This window comes from Pseudophryne corroboree, chromosome 8 (assembly GCF_028390025.1).
Source record: "Pseudophryne corroboree isolate aPseCor3 chromosome 8, aPseCor3.hap2, whole genome shotgun sequence".
In the NCBI taxonomy this organism is placed as follows: Eukaryota; Metazoa; Chordata; class Amphibia; order Anura; family Myobatrachidae; genus Pseudophryne; species Pseudophryne corroboree.
The window spans coordinates 339,548,630-339,556,289 of NC_086451.1; the positions used below are offsets into that span (position 1 = coordinate 339,548,630).

The 7,660-nt window shown below is 45.6% G+C and overlaps 1 long non-coding RNA gene across 1 annotated transcript; it reads left to right on the top strand.

Moving 5' to 3' along the window:
• The first annotated feature begins 6,233 nt into the window (after positions 1-6,233).
• LOC134947775 (uncharacterized) lies at positions 6,234-7,147 on the top strand. The gene is made up of 3 exons (XR_010182766.1): positions 6,234-6,466; positions 6,591-6,765; positions 6,937-7,147. It is a non-coding gene; the product is annotated as an uncharacterized LOC134947775 (long non-coding RNA).
• The last annotated feature ends 513 nt before the right edge of the window (positions 7,148-7,660 follow it).

Genomic DNA, 7,660 nt, shown 5'->3' on the forward strand with positions numbered 1-7,660 from the left:
TGGTAGCGCCTCCATGCTCTGGACACTACGCTGACAGACACAGCAAACCTTCTTGCCACAGCTCGCATTGATGTGCCATCCTGGATGAGCTGCACTACCTGATCCACTTGTGTGGGTTGTAGGGAGGTCATGCAGGCTCGTGGAGGCCACACACACTACTGAGACTCATTTTGACTTGTTTTAAGGACATTAGATCAAAGTTGGATCAGCCTGTAGTGTGTTTTTCCACTTTAATTTTGAGGGTGACTCCAAATCCAGACCTCCATGGGTTCAAAAATTATCAATGGAAATCAAATTTATTAACCCATGGAGGTCAGGATTTGGAGTCACCCTCAAAATGAAAGTGGAAAAATACACTACAGGCTGATCCAACTTTGATGTAATGTCCTTAAAACAAGTCAAAATGAGGCTCAGTAGTGTGTGTGGCCTCCACGTGCCTGAATGACCTCCCTACAATGCCTGGGCATGCTCCTGATGAGGTGGCGGATGGTCTCCTGAGGGATCTCCTCCCAGACCTGGACTAAAGCATCTGCCAACTCCTGGACAGTCTGTGGTGGATGGAGCGAGACATGATGTCCCAGATGTGCTCAATTGGATTCAGGTCTGGGGAACGGGCGGGCCAGTCCATAGCATCAATGCCTTCGTCTTGCAGGAACTGCTGACACACTCCAGCCACATGAGGTCTAGCATTGTCTTGCATTAGGAGGAACCCAGGGCCAACTGCACCAGCATATGGTCTCACAAGGGGTCTGAGGATCTCATCTCGGTACCTAATGGCAGTCAGGCTACCTCTGGCGAGCACATGGAGGGCTGTGCGGCCCCCCAAAGAAATGCCACCCCACACCATTACTGACCCACTGCCAAACCGGTCATGCTGGAGGATGTTGCAGGCAGCAGAACGTTCTCCTTGGCGTCTCCAGACTCTGTCACATCTGTCACATGTGCTCAGTGAGAACCTGCTTTCATCTGTGAAGAGCACAGGGCGCCAGTGGCGAATTTGCCAATCTTGGTGTTCTCTGGCAAATGCCAAACGTCCTGCACGGTGTTGGGCTGTAAGCACAACCCCCACCTGTGGACGTCGGGTCCTCATACCACCCTCATGGAGTCTGTTTCTGATCGTTTGAGTAGACACATGCACATTTGGGGCTTGCTGGAGGTCATTTTGCGGGCTCTGGCAGGGCTCCTCCTGTTCCTCCCTGCACAAAGGCGGAGGTAGCGGTGCAGCTGCTGGGTTGTTGCCCTCCTACGGCCTCCTCCACGTCTCCTGATGTACTGGCCTGTCTCCTGGTAGCGCCTCCATGCTCTGGACACTACGCTGACAGACACAGCAAACCTTCTTGCCACAGCTCACATTGATGTGCCATCCTGGATGAGCTGCACTACCTGAGCCACTTGTGTGGGTTGTAGGGAGGTCATGCAGGCACGTGGAGGCCACAGACACTACTGAGCCTCATTTTGACTTGTTTTTTTAAGGACATTACATCAAAGTTGGATCAGCCTGTAGTGTGTTTTTCCACTTTAATTTTGAGGGTGACTCCAAATCCAGACCTCCATGGGTTAATAAATTTGATTTCCATTGATAATTTTTGTGTGATTTTGTTGTCAGCACATTCAACTATGTAAAGAACAAAGTATTTAATAAGAATATTTCATTCATTCAGATCTAGGCTGTGTTATTTTAGTGTTCCCTTTATTTTTTTGAGCAGTGTATATATTATATCAAAACCTGAGCCGAGAGGAGAATGTGAAAGAGGCATGGGGAGAGGGAAACTTATACCCCTTTCACACCGCACAAATAACCCGGTATTGCCAGGTCGACACGGGTCGGCGTGCAGTGATAAAGCGCCATAGTCGAAATCCCGGGTTGAACACCGGGTCAGTGGCAGCGTAAATGAGCTCCCGGGTCGATGTGACCCGGGACCCATTCACTACAACAGGAAGAGGCTGCGTGGGGATGATCTCATCTCCCAGCGCCGGCTCCACCTCCGCTGCCGGCTCCCCCCCCCCCCCTGCCGCTATGGCAACCCGCCCGGCACATTGCCGGGTTGGGGAAGCCAGTAGTAGTGTCCAATGTCGGATCCCACCCGGGAAGGACCCGTTTCCAATTACCGGGTGGGATCCGGCATTGGCAGTGTGAAAGGGGTAATAGAGAGAGAGAGAGGGAGACAGACGCACAAGGAGGGAGGCGTGGGGAGAAAGAGAGAGAGGAATGGCTTGAGAGAGAAAGATAAACATTGGGAGAAAGAGAGAGAATGAGGAATATATGGATAGAGAGAGAGGGCTCCCGGGCCATCACACACCTGTAACAGTGGCGCCGCTCTTTAAGCTGCCTGTCAAACATTTGGCAGGTGCAGGCTGTGGCAGCTGGCAGCAAACGTATTGTGCACAGTGACGAGTGGGGGGAAAGGGTGTGCGGTACATCAGTACATAGGCAGAGAGGGGGATCTGACCTGCTCTTCAAGCTCCCGGCACCACACACACACACACACACACACACACACACACACACTACACATACATACATACATACATACATACATACATACATACATACATACCAGTGGCGTGCGGTGAGGTCACTGGCTGGGGAGGCACTGAGAAAATATATATATATATATATACATACATACACAAATGGTGTCCGGCACTCGGAAGGCCTCCGTGGGCTTACTGGCTCAGGTGCCGTCCTCTGAGGTTTCCACCTCCATCAATAATCCAAATACAAAAGGAGGCACTCGGAGACTTGCAGATGCAAAAAAACTGTTTTAGTGAAACCACTGCACAATTACATCATCATGATGTAATTGTGCAGTGGTTTCACTAAAACAGTTTTTTTGCATCTGCAAGTCTCCGAGTGCCTCCTTTTGTATTTGGATTATATATATATATGCACATATACACAGTGGTCAAAGTGGAAATTTTGAAGCGGGGGTATGGAAAAGTTAAGGACGCAATTACGCGTGTGCGCCGGAGGCGCGCCCCCCAGAGAAGTGGGCGTGGTTACCCAAAATGGGGCGTGTCCCTTTCACCTTATAGCACACGGTACGAGCCGAAATTCACATTATAGCACACTGTATGAGCCGGAACTCACATTGAAGCACACTGAATGAGCCGAAATTCACATTGTAGCACACTGAATGAGCCGAAATTCACATTGTAGCACACTGAATGAGCTGAAATTCACATTGTAGCACACTGAATGAGCTGAAATTCACATTGTAGCACACTGAATGAGCCGAAACTCACATTGAAGCACACTGAGCTGAAATTCACATTGTAGCACACTGACTGAGCCGAAATTTACATTGTAGCACACTGAATGAGCCGAAATTCACATTGTAGCACACTGACTGAGCCAAAATTCACATTGTAGCACACTGAATGAGCCGAAATTCACATTGAAGCACACTGAGCCGAAATTCACATTGTAGTACACTGAGCCGAAATTCACATTGAAGCACACTGAATGAGCCGAAATTCACATTGTAGCACACTGAATGAACCAAAATGCACATTGTAGCACACTGAATGAGCCGAAATTCACATTGAAGCACACTGAGCCGAAATTCACATTGTAGCACACTGAGCCGAAATTCACATTGAAGCACACTGAATGAGCCGAAATTCACATTGTAGCACACTGAATGAACCAAAATGCACATTGTAGCACACTGAATGAGCCGAAATTCACATTGTAGCACACTGAATGAGCGGAAACTCACATTGTAGCACACTGAATGACCTGAAATTGTGACAGCAGGGACAGCCAGAGTGACAGCAGGGAGAGAGAGTGACAACAGATAGAGAGAGTGACGAGAGTGACAGCAGGGAGACAGTGACGACAGGGAGAGAGAGTGACGACAGGGAGAGCAGGGAGAGAGAGAGTGACAATAGCGACAGGGACAGTAATGACAGGGAGAGAGGGTGACAGCAGGGGAACATTACCTGACTGTGGTCGGCGGAGGCACCAATGGGCAGTGGCGGTGAGGTCCCTCTGACCGCCATTTGTTGCGGGTGGCGGCTGGTGGCAGTGAGCGGCTGGTGGCGGTGAGCAGCGGGTGGGGAGCGGTGGTGGTAAGCAGCCGCCGGCTGCCAAGCAGGGACTAGAGCACCATGTGCAGCAGGATGGCCACTTCCCTCGCCTCCTGCTGCACTTTAATTTCTGGGTCAGCGGAAGAAGTGGTGGTATACCATACCGCCCCACTTCGAACACTATATATATATATATATATATATATATATATCTTTTTTTTTTTTTTTGAGAGGCAGGGGGGAGGGCAATACATCACGTCCTCCCCCAGTTCCCTAGCATCGCGGGAGGGCTGGGAGCAGGAGGACACCCAGCGGCATCCAGGCACAGCGGGCGGCTGCGGCGATGTAGATACTGATGGTCCGCCGCAGCGCCCTCCTTGGTGTGCTTTACCGCCGGGTCCCGCTGGCCCTTCACCCCGCCGGCCGCGCAACTGTGGTGACAGCTCCGGCTTCACAGTAGCGCCGGCCGCCGGGTCCCGCTGCCTACTCACCCCGCTGGCTCCACAGTAGCACCGGCCGCCGGGTCCCGCTGCCTACTCACCCCGCCGGCTCCACAGTAGCGCCGGCCGCCGGGTCCCGCTGCCTACTCACCCCGCCGGCCACGCTACTGTAACTGTGGTGACCCGCTCGCCGTTGCTTCCGCCCACCGCATAAGGGTGATTGGACCAGCGGATCCAGCACTGGATCCGCTGTCCAATCACATCTGCCTCGTTGACAGGGGCGGGTTTCCCCTGTCAATGAGGCACTTGTATAAGTGCCGCTTTCCCCCGCAGGTTTTAATGGGCTTTCACAGCCCAGTGCTTGCCCCCCCTCTCCCTGCTTTAATCTTTACCTATTGATAACGGGAGGCACTGCTATCAGTGCCTCCCAAACAACTACTCCGCATTAAAATGATTAGGACAATGTAAAGAAGTTACTTATGACACAGAATATGTGTCATAAGTGTCTTCTTTATATTATTTGAATCATTAATGACAGGGGAGAATGACAGGGGAGGCACTGCCTCCCCTGCCTCCCCTGACTGCACGTCCCTGGTGTAAAGACTACAGTATTCACAAATGTTTTTCTCCATACAGGAATTACAGTTGGACAACATGCCAGTAACTATCAACAAAACGATGAGCAAGATAATCGCCAACATGAAAAAAGAAAATAAAACCATCAAAGAGATCCATGCATGGCTCAAGGAAAGAGGCATTATAGTCACTTTAGAAACGGTGCGCTATCATGCTTTCGAGAGAACAACGCCCAGATTTGTATTTCCTACAAAATCCACATGGTACGTACTGTACACTACTGTAATGTTTAAATGACTTGCTGTATACAATAGACAATTTAAAAAAAAAAAAAAAACGTAATCTAACTGTGATTGTGCTGTTCATTAATTCATATTTTTCATACTGTATTGTACTGTAGGAGAGTGCAACAAATTGTGGAGGAACTAACTCGTGAGGATGATGAGCGTACTGCTTTGCAAATAAAACAAATTCTCCATTCCAAGTATGACCTGGATATATCGGCCACCAGCATCAGAAGGATGCGACGGAAAATGGGATGGACCTTTGGCGCAACAAGGTAAACTGAAAGCAGTATAAACCATACAGTAGATGCACACGTATTCACTGTTAATAATCCCTTGATAAGTGATATAACAATGCCATAAATCATTATACAGGGTGTGTACTTTATACTATATACAGTATGTGTGTGTGTGTATGTATGTATATATATATATATATATATCTATCCCAAAAGAGATACCTACTGTATAGGCACTCAGAGACAGCGATGAAGCATTGCCGGCTTATTGTGATGATTACATACTGTATACTGTGTTTGTGTGTGTGTGTATGTATGTATGTATGTATATATATATCCCAAAAGAGATACCTACTGTATAGGCACTCAGAGACAGCGATGAAGCATTGCCGGCTTATTGTGATGATTACATACTGTATACTGTGTTTGTGTGTGTGTGTGTGTATGTATGTATGTATATATATATATATATATATATATATATATATTACTCTGTATATACTGTAATGTATGTACAGTTTAATGTATACAGTAAGTATATAATACAGTATACTGCACATACAGTCTACTGTATATCCAGTAATCTGTAAATCAGTAATTTCATTACTGTATCTGATTTCATTATTTTTGGCTCTTCACAGGATATCTCCCATGATAAGAGATGTGAATAAAGAAAAGAGAGTGGAACAGGTACGGCGATGGATTGAGAGTGGCGAAACATTTCATGATGTCATTTTCACAGATGAATCGTCTGTTGCCCTTGAGCGGTTCTCCAGAATCTCATTCCGGAAACGTAACCATATCTCATTAAAACCACGCCCAAAGCATCCATTGAAAGTCCATGTATGGGGAGGCATAACACGATTAGGAGCTGGTCCCCTATTATTTTTCGAAGGTACAGTACTATACTTTATTCTGTGCCTGTGTTCTGTAAAAATACATGCTGTACTGTAGAGTACATGTAACTGCACAATAAAATGAGTTGCTTATTAATGAACAACATTTTTTTATTTCTGTAGGGATCATGGATAAGAAATTTTTCCAAGAAACAATAGTAGAGGGATGTATGGTGCCATTTGTGAATAAATATTACCCAACTCACCATAGGATATTCCAAGACAATGATCCTAAACACTCCGCCTCTGCCAAATTTATGGAAGAGAAAGGTATGAATTGGGAACGCACACCACCAGAGTGAGTATTCTTTCAACAGTGTACAAGTAAAATTTTGGGTAGCACTCTAGTACTGTAAATATATTTTTTGGTTTAATAAACAGTACAATACCGTATGTTTAATTTTCTCTATTTAATGTCATTAATTGACTAACTTTTTTTCTATACTCTTTTTATTTTATTTTTTTATAGATCACCAGACATGAATCCAATTGAATTAGTGTGGGCTCAATTGAAGAGGTACATTAGGAGTGTTGCGAAGCCAACAACAAAACAGCAGCTGTTGGATGGGATAAAGAAATTTTGGCTAGAAGTACTCACACCTGAGCATTGTAATAATTATATAAATCACCTGTATAAAGTATTACCTGTTATAGTCGAAAGAAATGGTCAAGCCACAAATATGTAGTTCTGTACTATATTTTATGTTTAAAATGTTTAATTGGTGCATTATTAAAAATGTTTATAAAATTCCCTTTGTCTGATTATTGCATAAACTAATGTTGAATATTATACAGTAGTAATGTTATTGATGTGTATGAACAGTTATTTTCTGTTTTATAAGTCCTGAATAAGAGTACTGTACATTTTGATCAGTACAGTACATGCAATCGGATGTTGTAATAAATACTTTTTTTTACATTAATATTGATTTTTTCCCAATAAATATTACCTTATACAGTATGGTACGGTACAGTACATGGGGGTAACTGTACAGTATGATGTGCCGTTATGGGGGAGAAATACTGTATCCACTAAATGTACAGTAAAATGTTTTTTTTTTTTTTTTATTACAAAAACACAAATGCATCCCAGATGAAAATCTGCTATACACAGCAGACAGCTTATGGTGACAGAACTTACCTACTGTATCCCCACCCATAGTCGTGGTATATTTTAGATTGCCTAATGAGAC